We start from the raw sequence: 21,248 nt of genomic DNA, 5'->3' as shown, positions 1-21,248 counted from the left end.
GATGACCCTATAGCTCCAAAGACATCCAAGTCCAAACCCACAGATCCAGAGTCTGGGACTTTATATGGGAAAGGGGACTCTAAGGATGTGAGTAAGCTAACACTCTTAGAACTGGACGATTGTCTTTGTGTACCAGGGAGACTTTTGTACCATTGTGACAAATACTCAAGAGAAGCAATGCAAGGAAGAAATAATCATTTTGGGTCAGACTTTCAGAAGATTCAGTACACATTGGTTGAGTAAAATGTCATGGTCTCAGGAACAGAACATGCATGTGGGAAGGATGTTCTCACCTCATTATTGACAGGAAGGAAGAAAAGAGGAAGGGAAAGAGGTGGGGGGTATTCCAAGGACTTGCTCCTAATGACCTACTTCCTACATATAGGCTCTATCTCCTAAAGTTCTAGAACATTCCAAAATAATAGAACCTAGTGGGGACCAGATACAGTGGCCCATGCTATCTAGGTGGTCCCTAAACATAGTCCTCCAGGGTCTCTTATGAGGCACAAAAGTTGAAATAACTTGGAACAAGGTTGTTATGGTTTGAGTGTGAAACATCACTCATAGGTTCATGCATTTAACATTTGGTGCCCAGTAGGTGACACTGACTAGGGAGGTTGTGGAACTGTGACCTCTCCAGCAAAAAGTGTTCTCTGGGGGCGAGGATTGAAGGTGATATATGCTCTGGATTCCAGTCTAACCTACTTCTTCATCTGCCAAGATGTGAGGAGCTGCCACCTCACACTTCTGCAGGTCTGGATAGAGCCTTCCCAGCTGCCTCACACTCCTGCAGGTGTGGGAAGTCTCAAGCTGTAGCTTCGGGCAAAATGCTCTGTCCAGGAGCCTCCATAAAGAACCAGGCCTGCTGATACTTTGACTTCAGTAGCCCCATGATGCTCATTTTGGACTGTAACCTCACAGTTATGTTTGTAGATGTGTTTGATGTGTTTGAAGCCACTAACTTTGTAGCAAGTTGGCCAACATGGAGAGATTTTGATGGGAGAGAACAGCAATGGGGTGTTGACTCCTTCATTGTTGAGGTACAAGGTTACAGGACATTTTGGCTGACCCACAGGATCCTTATTTACCCACTAGGGAAGGGGAAGGCTGCCATAAGTCTGGAGACTGAGTTCGGACTTAATTGTATTGAGAAGAAGGTTGGTTCTGGGAAAGGATAGGGTCATGACTAAGATCTTCCTTAGAACACCATGCCTTGATATTATGTATGTGAGTGACAAGCTACAGCTTCTTCTGATGTCCCAAGCTAAGGTTACATGGTATAAATGACATACTTAGAGGACCAAAGTGCCAAGCTCGGTTGCTAGAGCAAAAAAGCCGGGTATGGTGGTATAAGCCTGTGATTGCGGCCCTGGAGGTAAAGACAGGCAGATCCTGGGATCACTGTCCTGCTGGCCTAGCCAAAATAACAAGTTTCAAGTCAGTAAGACACTGTCTCAAAACAAAACAAACACCAAACTAGAAAGCAATCAAGAATCTTGGTGTCAACCTATGGACTTCACATGCAATACACAGACAAATGCACCAGCATACACACACACACACACACACACACACACACACACACACACACTTAAACGCAAGTCATTTTCACACAGAGTTGATATGTACTGGATTTTCCAGAAATTTGAATACTGTGAAAACCAAGGTTTTGTGGTTCATAACTAATGAGTCATTTATATCTCAGGAAATCACAGGGCCAAAGGCATGTCAGTTGTATTGTTCAAACCACCCTAGAAAACATCCTTTTGCCTGTGTCCATCATTGTTACCATCACTGATTCTATACACAGACTCATGACATCATAATTTTATTAAGACTTCGTCTATTCATGAACATGCCTGAAACTGACATGTTCAAATATATGCTGAAATATTTTATTTTAATATTGCATTGCCTTTTTTTAAAATAGTTGTGAGCATAGGCAGTTCCTATTACCTATGGTTTTCACTTTGAGACAGGAAAGAAAATATTATCAATTGTTGATCACAAAAAAGGCCGTTGGCACAGGTAAAATGATAGTGTTGGGCCTGGACTCCTAAAAGAACTGTCCTCACCACTGTATAAGAATAGATAGGTTCTGCCAACCAACTAAAGGAACCAATAGGAATTATCTGTCTTCTGTTTAAAGCCTTTGGATGAAAAGGAAGAAAATTGTCACCTGTGATAAAGTCAACTCTCACATCACTGGATGGTCTCCCAGGATGGAGATATACAGATTGGGAAATGAACCAGGGTCCTGTGGGTTGAAGCTGAGAGACTATGGCAGGCAAGCTGTTGGGAGGAGAGTAAAGGACAGAGGGAAAGAGGGACAAAGGGAGAGGAGAGAGAAAGGGAAAGAGAGAGGAGGGGAAAAGGAAAGAGAAAAGAGGAGGAGAAGGAGAAGAATGGAGAGATGAACGAGCAAGAGAAGGGGGGAGAGAGAGAGAGGAGAGGAGAGGAATCACGGAGCAGGGTTGTCTGCCATTCTGGAGGAGTTGGGAAGCAGGGAAGTGCAACCTCACAGAAACTTCTGGTCTGCCTTAAAGTCCTCCTACAGGGAACAATTCCAAAGGCTCAGTGGGGAGTCACAGAAGCTCAGCAGCAACAGCACCCCTGAGGGAGTGAGAGCAGGCCTGGCCATAAATCCACCTCCCAGCAGCCAGCAGGTTGCAGGATTCCCTAAACCTCGTGTTTATTAAACTAACAAACAAACAACAAACAGGTATGAGAACCACATTGGTAAAAATGATGAAAAATACAATTCTCAACTGAATGAGGTTCTCCTGCCTCTAGCTCACACTTGAAAATACCCGGGAGGGGGGGGGGTGGGGGGGGGGGGATCCTTTGATGCCACTGTGGTGGGGGATGGGAGATGAAGGACGCTTCTGATACCCAGAGAGCAAAGACCTGCATCTTGCTGGACATTCTGCAGGGTCCAAGATGAGTCTCCAGGACAAAGTCAGATTTGAATTTCTAATTTCCACAGGACTGAGTCAAGGTGTGGGATAATTGTTGAGAAGAGCTCGTGGGGTGCTGAAACATGGCAGGATCTCAGGGAACATTCTTACTGGGGTCTCAGTGTCTGTCTCTCTTGCTGTTTCCAGACCAAGGAAGAATGCAACACCTCATCATTCATTCACTACACTGATGACTTCCAACCTCCAGTGAGGACCATAGTGCTTGGTATTTATCGAGGGCTTGCAGTGGGAGGTCATGTGTTCAGTGCTTCCCACACAGTGACTCAGGAGACTATTAGGAATAGGAGCAGCATTTCAGGGAAGGAAAGTGAAGCCTGTGTGTGAATGGCTCATCACACAGAGTCCACAGTATACACAGCTATTCTTAAAACCCGGTGGTGCAGGCCTTCAATCCCAGCCACTTGGGAGGCTGAGGTGGGAGAATTGAAAGCCCAGTTTGGGCTAGAGTGAGTTCAAGTCCAGCCTATGTTCTGTGTAGTCCAGAGAACGATCTAGGATAGTGGTGCTTTGGGCTGTGAATGACTGAGTTCATTAAATCAATAGCAAACCAAAACAAAAGGATAAATAGCCAGTAGCAGATACAGAGAGAGAATAAAATAATCCTCAAAGTGGGGGGCTTAAGTCCTGCAGAAATCATCTGGGAAAGCCCTTTTAAGGCAGCCATCTGGGGTTCATGATAGAGAATCCTGAGTGGAGAAGAATGTCTCCTCGGGCTTCCAAGTAAAAGAAATAGCAACATATGGAGATGACACCAACAAATCAGGCCCATAGTACATCCAGCAGACCCCAGCTGGGGAAATTGTGGCATCACTAGAATCCCTATTGAGCTTTCTTGTGGCTGAGCTCCCCCCACGGATGAACCTGTGATTTCCTTTTCTCACTGCAGGTACTTTTATGCCACAGGATAAACAACAGTGACCTCTGTTGGGAATGGTTGCCCTCCCAGCACTCTCAAGGACAGGATGATCTTTCTCTTGGCCTCTTTGCTGCTCTCCTCCTTCTCTATTACAGAGGTGGGAGCCCATCCCAGAAAAGAGGCCTTGAAGGACACTTAGAGACACCAGCTCATGTCTGAACTGGAGAAAGGACTGCCCTGTTCCCAGAGTTGGCTTCTCATTGAGCTCAAACAGAACATGACAATTTACTACTTTAATGTACATTATACTTGATCAATATAATGAGACTGTCTAAAAATTCAAAAAGGTCTAGGGATGCAATTCAGTGGTAGGCATTTCTTTAGCATGCATGAGGCCCTAAGTTCAGTCCCCATATAGTAATTAAAAAATAAATAAATAAGCAGACATTCAACTTATTAATTTATCAGGTCTATTTAGGTTTGATTAACAAAATAAGATAGTATAAATATAGTTTGAGGGATATATATATATATATATATATATATATATATGATTACAACCACCAAGTTCTCATTTATTAATCTATCCCCTAACTTAAACATAGGTATCCTTCCTCAGCTCACAATATAGTGTCACTAATGAGGGTCACCATCCTGGACATCAGCTCCCCAGAACTTATTTACCTTACAACTGAAAGGATAAACAACATATTCCTATACCAAACCCTCAAACTCATATCCCATTCTACTTTTGGATTCTGTGAGTTTGATTTCTTTCCTTTTTTAACTGTATATGTAAGTGTGCCTGAGCATCTGTCTGTGAACTATATCCATGCAGGGACCTCCAGAGTTCAGAAGAGGTGTCAGATCTCTGAACGTGGAGTTACAGATGATGGTAAGTCTCCTTGTGGGTGTTCACAACCAAACCTGGATCCTCAGCAAGAGCACTAAGTGTTCTTAAACTCCAAGCCATCTTTCCAGCCTGGGTTTGCTTTCTTTAATTCTATATATAAGTATATAGGACTTCTCATTCCCTGATGTATCTCAGCAGCTTAAGGTTTTCAAGTTGTATCAGTTATGGCAGAATTATGGCACTTCTCCCCACCCCCACCATGGGTGCATTCGTCTGTCAACAGACATTTGTTCCCTCACTGAGTTTTTATGAATACTGCTACAATGGACACAGAAGTGCAGATGTCCTTGAGAGCATCTGATTTGTTTCAGAACACATGTTCCACTAGCTGAACTGCTGGAGCTTTGTTAATTCTTCAGGAGTCTCCAGAAGCTATCCTGAGAAGATTGCACCTTCCTATCAATGGTCATGGATGATCCCAACCCTCCACTAGGCTCTATCAGATCAGTTCATGAAATATCATGACAGGAGGGTCATAGGAATCTAACCTACAGTCCTTCTAAAAATGGTGCTTTGTTATTCAATGCTCCAGTGTTTTATGAAGGTGTTATGGAACTCAGTGGCCACAGATCATAGGAATAAACAGACACACCGACATATACAGTTGGTTTTATTTTCACTTCATGCTCCTGGCAAACTTTGTGCCCACTGAACAAACTGTGGGGGTTAATATAACCAACTTGACAGGGTGTAGAATCAGCTAAGAGGGAAATCTCTGGGCATGAGGTTGTTTCTAGATTGGCCTAATTGAGGCAGGAAGACCCACCCTAAATCTGAATGGCACCAAAGGATAAAACAGGAAGACCAGCATTCGTTGCTCTCTGTTTCTCAAGTGCAGACATCACATGACCAGTCACCCCATACTCCTGCCGCCATGCCTTCCCCACAGTATGGACTGTACCTTCACAATGTGGACAGAACAAACCCTCCCTTCCTGACATTGCTTTTGTCAAACATTTTTGTTAGATGAAACCAAAATAAGACAAGCAACTAATACAGACACGACTATGCCAGAGCTATGAGAGGCTAAGCACCTTATTGTATTTACACTGACCTAGCAATCAAACTCCACTTGTCACAATTAGCAATCAAATTCTGCAGGGCATAGTTATTTGGGGGATTGAACTGAGTCCTTGAGAGCACTCACAAGTCCTGACGACTTTAACTGAAGCAGATCTTTCTTATTCCTTCCCCTTTCCAGAAAGAGGTAAACTCTAGAGTAATCAGTTAAGAACACACACCCATGGAATGTTCTAGAATACTGTCTTACTGCATCTGAAGAACGGACAAAGCTAAATCCAGCAGACTGAGAGAAGCAAGCAAAAGTTCAAGTACTTATTTTTAATTTAGAAGAGAAAAATGAATGATAAATCAGTATCATGTCCACATTTTGGCCATTTTATCAATTTCTTTATTTCTGGTTCCAAGGCATATTTCTTTTTAAATACATTAACAGAACTCTTCCACAAGATTTTTGAAAATTGAGATTTTAATGCTATTGTTTGTTCCAAGAACTTAATGGTTCTTTTCACGGTCTTTTCCTCCTAATTCATCTCATTTGAAAAGTCTGGTGTCTTAGTTTAGTTTTTTCTGATGAGCTGAATGCTCATAGTAAAGTTGCAAACTCTGTTCCCACCATGTGTTTTCCAGGATCTTCTGGACATTCCATGTCTTCTCACAAATGACTCAAGCATTCCACTGGGCTTCTGAAGATTCCAGAATCTTCCATGCCTACAGTTCATGCTAGGTTTGCTTTCTGGTTAATCTCACTAATCCCTCACTCCAGGGATCCCAGTGCAGATGTGGATCTCAGAAACTTCTAGATTTTGAGTCCAACATCCACAAAACGCACATGTGAGCAATAGCTGTCATGCTGGAAAGTTTCAGTGATAGATGACTTCTGTCTAACACATGACTTAAAAACTGAGTTTTAGAGAGCTGGGTAAATGGCTCCGTAGGTCAAATCCTTGCCAAGAAAGCATGAGTGCCTGAGTTTGGATCCCTATACACCATGGTAGTCGGTGCCTACGATCCCAGCCCTCTGGAGACTGAGGCAAGAGAATCCCTAAAGCTCACTGGCCATCCAGTCTAATCAAATAGGTGGGTTTCAGGCTCAGTAAGAGATCGTGTCTCAAAAAATGAAGTGGAGATCAATAGATGAAGACCCTTGGTTGACCTCCATATGTGTACACCCACTCACGTGTGCTTATACACAAACACATAGCCATACATACCCTCAACACACACACACACACACACACACACACACACACACACACACACACACACACACAGTTTTAGACATAGGTGATCTTAATGGACATTCTTAGTCCTTTCTGCATGTTCCGCTACAGCTTTCCCCTCTCTCTTGCCTCTTTCATCCCATCCCTGGTTACCTCCCTTTGTCTTATTGTATTTCTACCCTTAAATCTCATTATCCAAATATTTTTTTTTTCTAAAAAAAGACTGAGTGCTCTAAAGAGCAGTTTTCATGCCAGTTATAAAAATAACACCTCTCCCTCTTTCTCTGTGTAAGGAAGGTCACTGGAGAGAAGATCAGGATAGAATCAGCCAGGTTCCAAAAATCAAGCCCCTGTAGAGGTGAGTCCAAAAATACCAGTGCATAAAGAACAATGGGCCTCCACACCTTTTCTTTGCTTCACATTAGCCCACTCTGATTGTTCATTTTTGCAGGAAGAATGTAACGGCAGTTTCCAACCTCAAATGTTAGCTCTTTTAAACAAAGATGGCCAAATTCACATCACAAAGTGGAGATTGCTTAGAAAAGCTGAAAATCCATGCAACAGCCTGCCTTTGGCAGTTCTCAACACTTAGTTTCCAATACCAATTATGGTTGGGAAGACCAGCTTCCTCCAACACAGCTCTGATAGTATCGACCTCTATGTCACAGGAACGACTGGAGTATTTTTTGTTACTTGATTACATTGTTTAATTAATTCTCTATCAGGTGCCAATCAGGCAGGGACAATTTTCACCCCGATTTCACAGATGAGAAACCAAGGCAGAAGAACCACCCAAAGCAATTATAAACCAGGGCAACTTAGATTCAGAATACATGTTCTCAAAAATGAATGTCTCTCTGATTTCATAAGCAGCAATTACCAGGTGACCCCAGAATCTGGTTGGCCAACTTAGAATTATTACAATGCCAAGGCCTTTGGCATAATCTCCTTAGATTCATCTAGTGTCAGCCTAAATACAACGTCGTAGATCAGTTTGTTCCAACTCCACAGCAAGGTATTCCCACTACCATGTCTTCTCCCTTCCCTGAATGCTGTTTGCCAACCTGAGCTGGAACTGCTAAGCAATTATTTGTGCAATGACTTCAAATATGTCTTTTTAACCATGAGTGAAGGTTGTTTGACTTGTAGTTTGGCCTCAACAAATATTTGCTTAGAGCTTGCATGTATGAGAGTAAGGCAGAAGAGCCTAAAAATAACTCCTAGTAAAACACGTTTCTCAGTCTGGAAACTGGCAACATCTGGGGCTGGGCAATTCTTGGTCGAGAGTGGGGCATTGTTTTCAGCATTGGGCCAGAAGACTGACAGTGACAGTTAATGCTGATTGTCAGTTTGACAGGATCGAGACTCACCTAGGAGACAAGTCTAGGCACGTCTGCGAGTTTCTGGATTGGGTTAATTGAAGTGAGATGACTCACCCTGAATGAGCATGGCCCCATCCCTGGGGGAGGGTCCCGGATTGGATATAAAGGAGAAAGTGAGTTGAGTGGCAGCATTCATTTCTTCCCGCTTCTTGACCGCAGGCAGATACAGTGTGACCAGCTGCCTCAGGCTCATGCTGCCTTGCCATGTTGGATAGCACCCTCACAATGTGAGCCCCAAAAGCTCCTCCTTCTTTAAATTGCTTTAGTCAAGTATCTGGTCACCACAGAAAGAAAAGTGGGTTTTGTTTTTGTTTTTGTTTGTTTGTTTGTTTGTTTGTTTGTGTGAGAAATGGGCTGACTATGTTGCTCAGTCTGGCTTTGAACTCATAATCCTCCTGCTTCAGCCTTCCAAGTGCTGGGATTACAAGTATGAGCTGCCACACTAGCACGAATGGAGTGTTCTTAAAGCGTTGTTTTTGCAAATGTGTCTCTAGGTGCCCCAGTTCCCAGCTGTATTTGTGAGCCGCCATCTGGAAGACAAACGTGGTGGGAGTTCCTGGGAATTTCCCTGCCTGGCATTTAAAATTAACAAGTCTTCCCTGAGTGAATGAAATCACCGAAACTCCTGGATGATGGCAACACAGTCGCCATTATTTGTTAAAGGTGCATTTATTTCTCACCTAATCTTGTCCACTTGTGGACAAGGCAGTTGAACAAAGCCTTTGGACTCCCAAGCTGCTGGGCTTCTTGTCTTCTACACTTGCTTTTAACTCTAAACTGCATGCCAAACATTTAGAACGCTTTCTTCCTGCTGCAGCCTTTCCTAGTGCCAGAAGGTGTGGTGTGAGAAAGAAAATTATCAGGGCTCTTATCTGGTACTGGATCTGTATGCTAGGCAAGATGTGCCCACTGGTGCAATGATGGCAGCATGACTGTCATGGAGGTACCGGCTGCATTCTGGTCAGATTTGAGACCCACTCCATAGGAAGAAAGTCAAGCTCAGTACTGTGAAACTGGGGCCAAAAGCCCATGGCTGGGGAGGTCAAAAACTCCCCAAAGGTGGGGAGTCCACCTCTATTGTTTGGTAAATAGACATACTGTGTAGCTGCCTTCTGAATAGTTATATTTATGCCATCGGTGCTGCTTTCAGCCTTAGGGAAGATTTCTCGATAGTAGACAGTGGTTAATGCAGAGATTCATAACGGATCTAAATTCTAAGGATAAGTGACTGCTGAGTGCTCAGCTCGATGTTTAGGGTCATCTGTATCATTCAGTCCACCTGGGCTCCAGGTACACTGCAGAAGGGGGTGGTAGAAAGAATACATCAATAAGAACTGGAGGCTGAGGGAGAGTAGTGACGTGTTGTCTTCTGGATGTGACACAGATGTCCCACTCATGAACTCACAGCAGCTGTGGTTGTCTGGACTAACACATGAAGGGAGAACTCTACCAGATGAGTCACAGGCCCGTCCAGGATGACTCTTTCTGATTCTTGCTCTCCTTTTGGGTTATGGCCGATGCTCTGGAACTCTCCATCTACCTGATTATTGCTTCAGGACAGGATGCATGACCAAGAACATTTATTTACTAGTCACTATATCCCAGTGCAGCACTGGGGTGATAAACACCTCCAGCTACAGGACCCTAAATACAGAGTTGAGAATGCTGTGTTTCTATTTCAAGGAGTGACATGGAATAATGGTACCTATGGGGATTGAGGGAAGCCCTGTGAAGGATTGAGCAAAACAGCTCTTGCTGTGGCTCTTCTTCTCTTCCCTATCTGATCTCCAGCCCTGGGAGGGACTTAAATGTGCATGGAAAAAAGCTGGTGTCACCAAAAGGAAAGAACCTGTTGTCTGAGAGAGGCCTTGAGAGGTATTGTGTATGCTTTTAGATACCTGCTTTTTACTTGCTGGAATTAATGCAGGCAGAACATGCTCTAAAGGGATCAGGCACACATGTATATGTATGTATGGGCATGCATGTATGCATATGCATGCATGCATGTATCTATTCATATGTGTTTATGTATGCATTTGTGTAATACAGAATGCATGCATGTACTGTATGCATCTATATGGGTATTGTGCATATGTCTGCATGTGTGTACATGCATATTTGTATATGTGTGCATGTGTATGGATATATTTATTTATGTATACATCATAATTTTTGTTCTTTTGTTTTGTTGAGACAGGGTCTCACTATATAGTTCTGGCTAGCTTGGAACTCTCTATGTAGAACAGACTGGCCTCAAACTCATCCACCTGCCTCTGCCTCCCAAGTGCTGGGATAAAAGACATGTGCCACCACACCTGGCCCTCCATAATAATTTCTGTATAGATGTTGCATGTGAAAGGAAACACACTGCATTTGTCTGGATTGTTTCCTGTAATGAATGCTGTCCAGGTTTCTTTCTCCTCCTGACACCTTCTGTTTGGTCCAAACCCACTGATGTCCCAGTTGCAGGGAACTGTGAGGTAAGGGAAAAGGACCCCACACCAGGAACTTCTTTGATCGATTGATCCTTTGGAGAGTTCAGATGGACACAGAACCTTTGGAGACACTTCTTCCTGCAGATGTCTAGAGGGAAGAAGCTCTGTTCTCTCACTTTAGACACCATGGTGGGGAGCTGAGGGCCAGGAGAGAGGCTGTGCTTCTGGAAGGTGGAGGCTGGATGAAGCAGATCTGTGGAATCCCTCTAGGACTCAGCTCATCTGTACTTCCTCTTCCTTATACTGTTCCCCCAGCCTTTAAGCTAGGGGTCCTAAAGTCATTGGTGTGCACCTGTTGGCTGTCTGTTTGTCTGTGTGTCCAGGACTTATTTGGCAGGTACACAGAGCTAATGGATACCTTCTCCTCAATCTAGTGACTTCATAGAAAAAATGCATTGCATTTCAATTAAACTAATTGCACTGGAAAATACCTATCAAAATATTTAATACTATGTATGTGGAAGGTAATATATGCTTCGTTATTAACACATGAAATAAAAAGACCTAGATGTAGCTCTAAGAATTTCCTAATTTTGAAATGGAAATATGGGCAAGTGATGTTTTTGAAACATCAACACTTGCAACATGATAATTATCTGTGACTTCCACCAGAGACACAGTCATTTTTAAACTGTCACTATTGTGACTTGTTCCTTCATTCCTAATGAAAGACAGATCAGATTTCAGTCAGAAGCTGGTGAGAGCAGGTGACTGTTCTTCACCATTCCCTCTGAGTTCATGACTGTATTAGTCAGGGTTTTCTAGAGGAACAGAACAGATAATAAATATATACATACACACACACACACACACACACACACACACACACAATTAAAGTGGCTGTAGTCCAGCTAGTCCAACAATGGCTGTCTACCAAAGGAAAGTCCAAGAATCCAGTAGTTTTTCAGTCCACAAGGCTGGATATCTCAGCTTGTCTTCAATATATGTTGCAGTCCCAAAGACGTAGGCTCTAATGCCAGTGAAGGAATGAACTTGCCAATAAGAGCAAAGGGCCCTTTACACAGGCTTCCCTGCAAATGATTTAATTAAGAAAAACTATCTCGCAGGTATATTCAACCACTTCAGATGTGGTCAAGTTGACAACCAAGAGTAGCCATCACAATGACGTTCTTGAATACCAGTTGTAGACCAGGCTAGCAACCCAATTTTAACATCAGAGTGACCAAAGGATGACTTAGGAACAAGAAATTTATTTCTCACAATTCTGGAAGACAGAAGTAGAAAATGATGTGCCAACAAACTTCAGGTTTGCTGAGGATTACTTCCTGGTCCTAGGTCGGGCAATCTTGTTGTGGCTTCCAATGATAGAAGTGACAAGACCCACTCTGGAGTGTACAGACCCTAATCCCGTTCACTGGTCACTGATAATATGCCTTCCCAAGGGCCTCCCTCCTACCTTGGGAGCTTAGACTCCTGGCATATGAACTGGGAAAAGGGTGGGTGAGTTCAGACATCCAGCCACAGCAACACTCCATACCCAGTGGGCTTATGTGGGCTCCTAACCTTCCTTCACCACACATGATCAGTGGCACACTGGTCATCTCAGTCAAGTGAGGCCCCTACAATGGCTGAGGTCAGAGAACTTGAGGCCACCTTGACTACCATTCCTCTCGACCCATCGACAAGGCCTGTCCACTTGAACACCAGAGAGGCTCCCACCCTGGCTCTGCTCCTGGCCTTGCCTGAAGCATGCCTGTTCTTCACCTCTAATGTGTTCTCCTCCCTCCCCCCTCCTTCCCTTCTCTCTGTGTATGTGTCTGAACACAGGGACTCCTACATTCCAGACTGCCTTCCAACTCAAGATATAGCCAAGGATGACCTTTAACCTGTGATTCCTGCTTCACCTCCTAAGCACGTTGGAATTTTAGGGATTTGCCATCAAGCCCGAGAACATGATAGCCAGAAGTTTGTCTCCTTGGTGAGTCTAGATCCCATCAGGATGGCCAGACACCTTAGCCATCATAGCATCCATCCTAGGCCTCATCTTTCTTCTGCTTCCTGCACTTGCTCTTACACACTCAGCTGCAATAGATGCATGCAATGTCCCAACTTCTCTTTGCAGTCTGCCTCCTTTAAGAACGGGAGTGATCGCATGGCACAGTGTGTGCCTGGGTTGGAGAACAAGAACTCATGCACTCACAGTCTAGTTATCAAGTACATAGGTGGATCATCCAGTATCAACAAAACTTTTGCCTACCCCAAAGCCAGCCCAGAAGACTCACTGAAGAGGAACTTGAGGCCTCACTCTGGAGTCACTGAGTTACCTCACAATCACTCATGTAGGAACCAATATGCAGACCCTTTCCTGAAGCAGCTGAGGGGGAAATGGTAACACAGGGGACTCCAGCTGACCCACTCCCCTTCATGCCCTAGCATAGTCCTCCTCACCTGTGCAGGTGTCTTAGCAGGTTCTTGGTGGCCAATGATGTCGTTATCCTTTCACTTGCCTGAGGTCAGGTTCTGTTGTTGTGTTCCCCAAAATATTGTGCACCCTAATAAATTCATCTGGGGTCAGAGAACAGACAGCCACTAGATACAGAGCCAAAAATGGTGGTTAGAAAATGGGTCAGAGCAAGCCATAACAGAAGCTGGATGGTGGTGGCGCACACCTTTAATCCCAGCACTTGGGAGGCAGAGCTAGGTGGATCTCTGTGTGTTCAAGGATACAGCCAGCATGGAGACACATGCCTTTAATCCCAGAAAGTGAGCCTGTAATCCCAGGGAGTGACGGCAGAAAGAGAAAGATATATAAGGTGTGAAGACCAGAAACTAGCAGCATTTGGCTGGCTAAGCATTCAGGCTTTCGAGCAGCAGTTCAGCTGAGAGCCATTGAGATGAGGACACAGAAGCTTGCAGTATGAGGAAACAAGACCTGCTGAGGAACTGGCGAGGTGAGGTAGCTGTGGCTTATTCTGTGTCTCTGATCTTCCAGCCTTCATCCCAATAACTGGCCTCGGGTTTGATTTTATTAAAAAGACTCTTTAAGATTCCTGCTACAAGGTTCACACAGGTTTAATCCATTTCCTTCCACTGCAGGAAAATCTACTGATCAACTGAATATTTGCACAAGCTTTCCTCATACTATGAGCATACACTCGAAGCTAGTTTTGTGCTTGTATACCTCTTCTGATAGCCATGCAGTTCTAGAAGGAAAGACTGTGGGAGTGACTGGGGCTGGGTGTACCTGGCAGATAGGAAATGCAGGTCAACTATGGATGGATGGAATTACTATCGTAAGTTTATGGAGTTGTTCTGGCTTCCTTGTATTAAAATGGCAACCTTATTTGTGGCAGTTTCCAAGCTGATGTGAGATGGAAGGAGTTAGGGAGGTGCAGGGACAGTCTCAGGTGCATGGAACCTCCAGCAAGTGCAGTGCATTGTCCTTGTTGATGGCGTTGCCATCCAATCACTTACTTGACACCCAGCAGTACTTCCCTAGAAACAGTTCTGTGAGATGATCAGCCAGCATTGATCACGACAACACTCAACAGTTATTGAGAAGCTAATCAAATGCCAAGTTGGGAGCTGTTTTCAAATGCATGGTCCAACCTCCACAACAGCCAGAGGAGACAAAGGCAACTTAGAAGTTAGGGAAGTGATGGGAGTAGACTCAGAGAGGTTACGTGGCTTGCCCAAGGTCACCCAGCAAGAAGTAAAAGAGAGCTGAAGCTGCTGCAGAGCGCTTCCATACCACGACTCTTAACAGTTTCATGGTGACAGTTTCACTCTTTGTTCTAGAAAGAGGGACTAACAAAGTGGGAAGGAAGGTAAGCAGTCAGTCACTTGAATCAGAGCTGAGACTGGACATGAGTAAGATGTTGGCTAGGCTGGCATGAGCTTCACAAACAGGAGTGACACCATGGCAGGTCAGGTGTCCTGGTGAGTCTTTGAGGATGCATTCATTTAGCATACAGAATAAAAACAGTCATGCCCCTCAATCCCAACGGACATGAAGCAGCTACTTACAAGACATATTTAAGTGCCAGGCTTGGGTCTCTGAGTCCTCACGGGGCTTATTGACTGGGTCTGGGCTGGAGGAAACCACAGCAGCTGCGCTCCACACTTTAGCAAGAGGTAAAGAGTGTTGGCATGAGTTTGGGGATTTAGCTCAGTGGTAGCATAAGGCCCTGGGTTCAATCCTCAGCTCCAGGGGTGGGAGGGTGGGGAAAGCATGTTGGTATGGTCCAGGTGCTGTTGGGGCCTGAAGGCATTTTCCAGATCAAAGACTGAGTAAGAATGGACCAATGTACGCTTCCTCCCAGCATGGGATTTAATTACCAGGAGAGGCCATATGCACCTCTTTGCAGGGACAGGCATGTGGGTGGAAGGTATTCAGGGTTAATATTCTTTCTTCGGGTTTATGAGCTCCATTGATTTTCTGAGAGGGGAAGACTACCTTTTGGCCTTGTTCCCAGGGGCAGCTTTACTGGAACCAAAGAGGCTGGTAACCGCAGCTGTTTGCAGAGGATGCTTGACTCCCTTGAGAGACAGAAGGTAGCCATAGGCAGAAGGTAGAGAGACTGCCCTACCTGACAGACATCAAGTCACCTATGTGGGGTGAAAAGGGCCAAGGAAAAACACCTTGACCTTAACTTGACCTCAGGACAAGGCTTGACCATGCACCAATACCTGAGCTTGCCCCAGAGTCAAGCTGCAAAATCCCACCAATCCCTGAAGTCCCTGAGCTCAAAATGCCACCAATCCCTGAGTCTCACACAGAATCAGACCACAGAAACTCAGCAATTCTAAGCCACCCTGGAAAGCTTCCCCACCCCTCAAATCCTATATAAGGTCTGTACCCTCTTCAGTATGCTTCTGTTTCTCACCCGAGGCAGCCACCCTCCTGGATTCTTCCTTCCCAATAGATCTCTTGAGTGAGGTATGTTGTGCCATGTGACATTTTTACCAGAGGCCCAGCTGTAAAAATTTTTGCCAGAGCAAAGCCCAGCATATTGTAGTAGAACTTTCTCTGGGCAAACTTTCCTCTAGCAGAACAGAGCTGTAACACTTCTCCTCAGCAGAGCTGTAACAACTTCCTTGGGGAAACCCTCCCCTGCTGGAGCATACTTGTTACACTTGCACTGGGGAAGTCTTTCCCTGGAGCAGGGTTATAAGCTGCTATGTTATGGTGACTTTGTGGTATTCCTTGGCTCCTAACTGCCAGGATACCTTTCCATCTGAGCCACAATGCTTACAACCAGCTCACACCAGCTGCTTTCCAGCAGTTACTGTGAAGGCAATACAGACCCCATCTAAAGGTAGGGCCAACTTCTTATACCACCTGCTGTACTCAGTTCCAGGAAGGACCTCAGGAATGTGCCATGACAACTAGAACAGATACAGAGCAGTATGCTCCTGCAGACATTCTCTCTGCAGTTTATGGCCCTTGAAGATATCCAGATAATCTTGCTGAGCAGTCCAGATAATTCTGTTCAGCAGGTTGTGGTTCCCCACCAAAAGTCTAGCCCAATGGTTTCAAATGTGATTTCGAGCCGAAAGTCTAGACTAATAATTTCAAAAAAAATCACCTTGTACCATATCCCTTCTATCCAATCCCAATCATGTAATTCCTGGCTTGCTATTTTTCCCTATAAAAACTCTTTATACCTGGGCTCACAGACGCTGCCACATTTCCTTCCATCTGCCACGTGGTAGCCCAGGTCGAACCTGACAATAAAAGTACCCTTGTGTGCTTGCATCGGAACCAGCTCCTTGGTTATCTCTGGGGGTTTCATGATACCAGTACAACATCACCAAATCTTTCCCAGAGTAACCCCTCAGCCTCCTTCTCATTGCCTATTTCTCCTGGTACCATAGACATTGTCCCACCCAGGCTGCCATCTTGTCGTTGAACAGAGTCTTAGTCTCATATAAACTAATAGAGCTGCCTTTGATGAGATCATAGTATGAGATACATTATATAGGGAAATTGGGGAACACCTGAACAATAGCAACGCTAACACATATTCCTGTGTACTTTAAAGAGTTCTTTTCATGGTCTTCTGAGCCCTGTCCCCTGTTTTGGCCCCTGTCATTCACTTCCTTTGTCCCCACTGTACTACATCATGGTGAATTTCTTCAAGCTTTTTGGAGACACACAATTCCTCCCATGTTATTCCCTTGAAAATCTCAACAAAAATGTCTTCAGGGCTGGCAAGATTATAAATGAGCACCACTACATCTGTCCTGCAGGTAAACATGTTTGCTACAGAAGCCTGAAAACTTGAGTTTGACTCCCAGAATTCATGTAAAAAGGATGGATGTGGTGAATGTTCATCTGTACTCCCAGGACTCCTTTGGGCAGAGGGAAGAATCACCCAGAAGTTGTGAGTCAGTCAGCCTGGAGTGTATAACCTGAAGAACTAATGTGAGTCCTTGCTTAAATTCAGCAAGGTAGAAGGAAAGAACTGACTCCTAAAGTTTTCCTCTGACATCCACATGTGTGTATACACACACATACACTAAAACAAGTGTCTTTCTCACAGGGTCCTTGCCATCTCTCCCATCTGCAATCTAAATTAGAGCCATGTGTTATGCCCATCCTTTCTAGCATTTCTCAGCTTTATAAGCTCGTATCTGTGACTTTTGTTTACCAAGTCTTCCCACCTGGAACGTATGGACCACAAGGGCAGATATTCTTCTGTCTTGTTCGTCACTTTATCTCCTGTGCTTGAACTGATCCCATAAATATTTATGCAGTTTTTCTGAAGCGCAGGATCCTACCTAGGTTCTGGAGATATTTGAAAAGATAAGACACCACCTGCGGTAGTTGGCTGGACAAACAGCCCTCTCCTCAAGCCTGCATATGCATAATTTAAAGAAACAAGACTGGATACACCTTCCAGTACCCACTATTCCCTACACAAAAATCAAGATTCAGTTAGGCAGGAGAGCTGGCTTAGAAGACACCTGATAATGACTGCCAAGGGTGAATTTGGGTTTTATTCCAACAACCTCCTCTGTATGTGGGAAGTGGCGATCCTCTCTTAGCTCCTGGGCTGTGGAAACCATTGCTTGCTCCAGCTGCGCCTGCTGCTGCTCACTCAGAGCTCAGACATTCCCAGTGATTATGCAAAGCAGCCAAGGCACTCTTGTTTCTCAGAATATTCTCAAGAAATAAGACTGCATTAATAATTTGTTTTCATGGTATGGGCCATTTGGTTGCAAAACGATATTCCAGTCCTAGCATGCCACTTCCTTTCCTCATTTACATTCACTGCTGGTTTAATTATGCTTTTCAGTCAGAATACTTATTAATTTTATAGACCTACCTGAAAATTAAATTGGATAAATTCCTTGTGCTTGGTACCTTGAAAATGTGTGGTGTGGCCTTTTTTTTCCCAAGCTGTTGCCGGAGCCCACTTTGGTCCTGTGCAATGTGGTTCTTCTGTGAATTCATCTGCAAATAACATCATGTTAGTTTAAAGGATGTTCATCATTTCTAATCAGGAAGAACACTACAGAGTAAAGCCCTGTTCAGGACAAAGTATGATGATGATGAAGAATATGGTCAAATATCTCATTTTCTCACTGGGGAGGGAGTCTGCACTTAGGGGCTGGTGAGCCTGGTTGACTTGTACAAAGAACACAGTATGATGCAGGAAAGAATCAATAAGCCAACAAACCACTGAGTACAGATGGATTATGGGATTGGGAGGGGTGTGGTGGAGAGGTTCAGAGATTGATCAATCAAAGTGCCAATGTATAAGTCTGATTGACCTGAGTTCAGATCCCCGGAACTCACATGGAAGTTGGGTGTGGTCATGTGCATCTATAACCCGAGGGCAGAGACACGTGGACTCTGGGGTACTTTACCGGTCAGTCAGTCTAGCCAAATCAGTGACAGACCCTGACACAAAAAATAAGCTGGAAATAAGAGGACAAAAAAATAGAGTAAGACACTTGAGTCTTACCTCTTGGCCTCCACAAGCACTTGTATTCTGCCACACACACACACCCTGCCACCACACACACACACACACACACACACACACACACACAATTCATGAAGCAGGAGTTTTTCTCCTCTGACCACAGCTGATGGGCTCAACAAGAGATTATTCATTCATTAGATATTTCCCAGCTCCTCCAATATGATGCTAGACATACAACAATCACACAGAACCCACTCTTAAGCAACCCCCATTCTTACAGTATTCACAAGCCATTGGTAATAATGTTACCAGGGTAAGAGTTATGCTAGGTAAAATGGAACAGAATGCCCAAGGGCTCCAGAAGTGAGGCAGCAAAGCCTGGAAGAAACAGAAGCTCCTTCAGGACAGGAAGCATCATGGAATTCTGCATAGTCATTGCACTGCCTAGCCCAGTGCCTGGCATACAGATACTCAATAATCAGTTGTTGAGCTGAACCAATTTAAAATCAATCAGACCTTCTGTGACATACTAACCAGTGACTCTTACTTGATTGTGATGGCTAATTTTAGTTTTCAACTTGGCACACCTAAGATGGAAGTTCAACTGAAGAATTGTGTCCATCTGTGACCTGTGGCATATCTCTGGGGGCATTTTCTTAGTTCTTAATTGATACAGGTGGACCCAGTCCACTGTGGCTGCTACCATCTCCAGGCAGGTGAGCCTGGGTTGTGTAAGAGAGCTAGATGAAAGGGAAGCTGAGAGCAAACCAGTGAGCAGAAATCCTCCATGGTTTTTGCTTCAAGCTCCTGACTTGCTGGAGTTGCTGGCCTGACTTCTATCAACAATGAGCTATAACCTGTAAAATGGAATTAACCCTTTCCTCCCCCAGGTTGTTTTGTCAACGTTTTATCACATCAACAGGAAGCAAACTAAGACATTGCTAAAACAAGTAAAGCCTTCCCAGCTACATGGTTAGCAAAGAGAAGAAGTGTGTGTATGTGTATCTGTGTGTGCTCATTTTTGTCTTTCTTTCATGAAGGTATCATTAATGATGATAGAAATTATCTGATTCAATCTGTCATTCAAAAAACCGAGCTCCTTGTAGTTCTATCATCCTTAAGGTCTTACTAGTTTTTGCTTCTACTTGATAGAGAAAGGTGGGGCATTGGGGTTTCTTGGAAAAGGGAGAGAAGTGTAGTGGGTCATGTTTCAAAGTGGCACTCAATGTTGCCACTTGTACTGATCATGCTTCATGATTGAGTTCTGTGACAATATCTCATGGCAAAAGAGTTTGGGGGAAAATGGTCAGGCAAGAAACCCAGGAAGAAAGGATGTAGGTTTGATGATAACACCATTGTATACTATATTGTTGAAAAATGGATCAGAGAAATATTTTATAATATGAACAGCAGACACTCAAATGATAAGAAAGGATTAAAGACTATTGCAAGAAAAGGGGTTAGGGGTGGGGACGAAGCAGCATGGGAGAGGGTTCAGCAGAGCTCAGTGGTAGAGTACTTGCTTGACGTGCATGAAGTCCCAGATTTGATCCACAGTATCCCAGCGTGGGTTCTCCTATGTATAGTGAGGTGAGGTTGTAACACCAGCAGGATCAAGTGAGGGAAGGCCTGCCGCTCTGTACCCAGGCATAGACCTTGTTGCAAGGGCAGTTAGGAGCTGCTGAAAGTTTTTTAGTGTAACATGGTCAGGTTTGCATCTTGGAAGATTATTGTAGGTCTGCTGTGGAAATCACAAGGGCCCATGAATACACACAGATAGGCAGATGGCAGACTCTAGAAATACTTGCAAGTTAAAAATGAGGGCAAGGCTGCTGATTGGATGATGTGGTGTTTTGAATGAAATATCTCTCATTATTTTGGGTATCCGAATACTTGGTTCCCAGCTGGTGGCACTCTTTGGGAAGGGGTAGGTGGTGTGACTTTTCTGGGGGAGGTAAGCCACTGGAGGTAGGCTTTAAGAGTTGAAAGACTCATTTCATTTCAAGTTTGCTCTCTCATCTCCTGCTTCCTTAGCCTCTGTTCCTGCCACCACTGATCTATTCTTGAGAGGATGTTGGGCATTGAAGACACTCCATGGGGAGTGTGGCTTCTTGGCAAAAATGGCCTGTTGGGCAAATAATTGCCCTTGCCTTGACTGCTGACAGTAAGTAAACTGTCCAATCTGGACCAGCAGGACTGTGATTGCTGAAACTTACCAAAATGGGGTAAGACTGTCTTTCAAAATTCCTACTTCTGAAAATGATCGTCAGATATTCTAGGCCTATAGCCAAAAAATGGATGCCCCAACATTGCAGAGAAACTTTGAGTGACTGTCCAAGCTGCCAGCTGTCTCTGTCAATTCTTTCAATTTTCCAAAGTTGCTCACTTGCACTTTTGGTTTATTCGATAATCTTATTTAGTATGTTCTTAGCTAAGAACATATTAGTAATTAGAGTTAGATTCTTCAGGATAGGACAGCTATTGGA

The sequence above is a fragment of the Onychomys torridus genome, chromosome 1, assembly GCF_903995425.1.
Source record: "Onychomys torridus chromosome 1, mOncTor1.1, whole genome shotgun sequence".
In the NCBI taxonomy this organism is placed as follows: domain Eukaryota; kingdom Metazoa; phylum Chordata; class Mammalia; order Rodentia; family Cricetidae; genus Onychomys; species Onychomys torridus.
The sequence above is the reverse complement of the archived record's forward strand: the minus strand, read 5'-3'. Positions refer to the sequence as shown.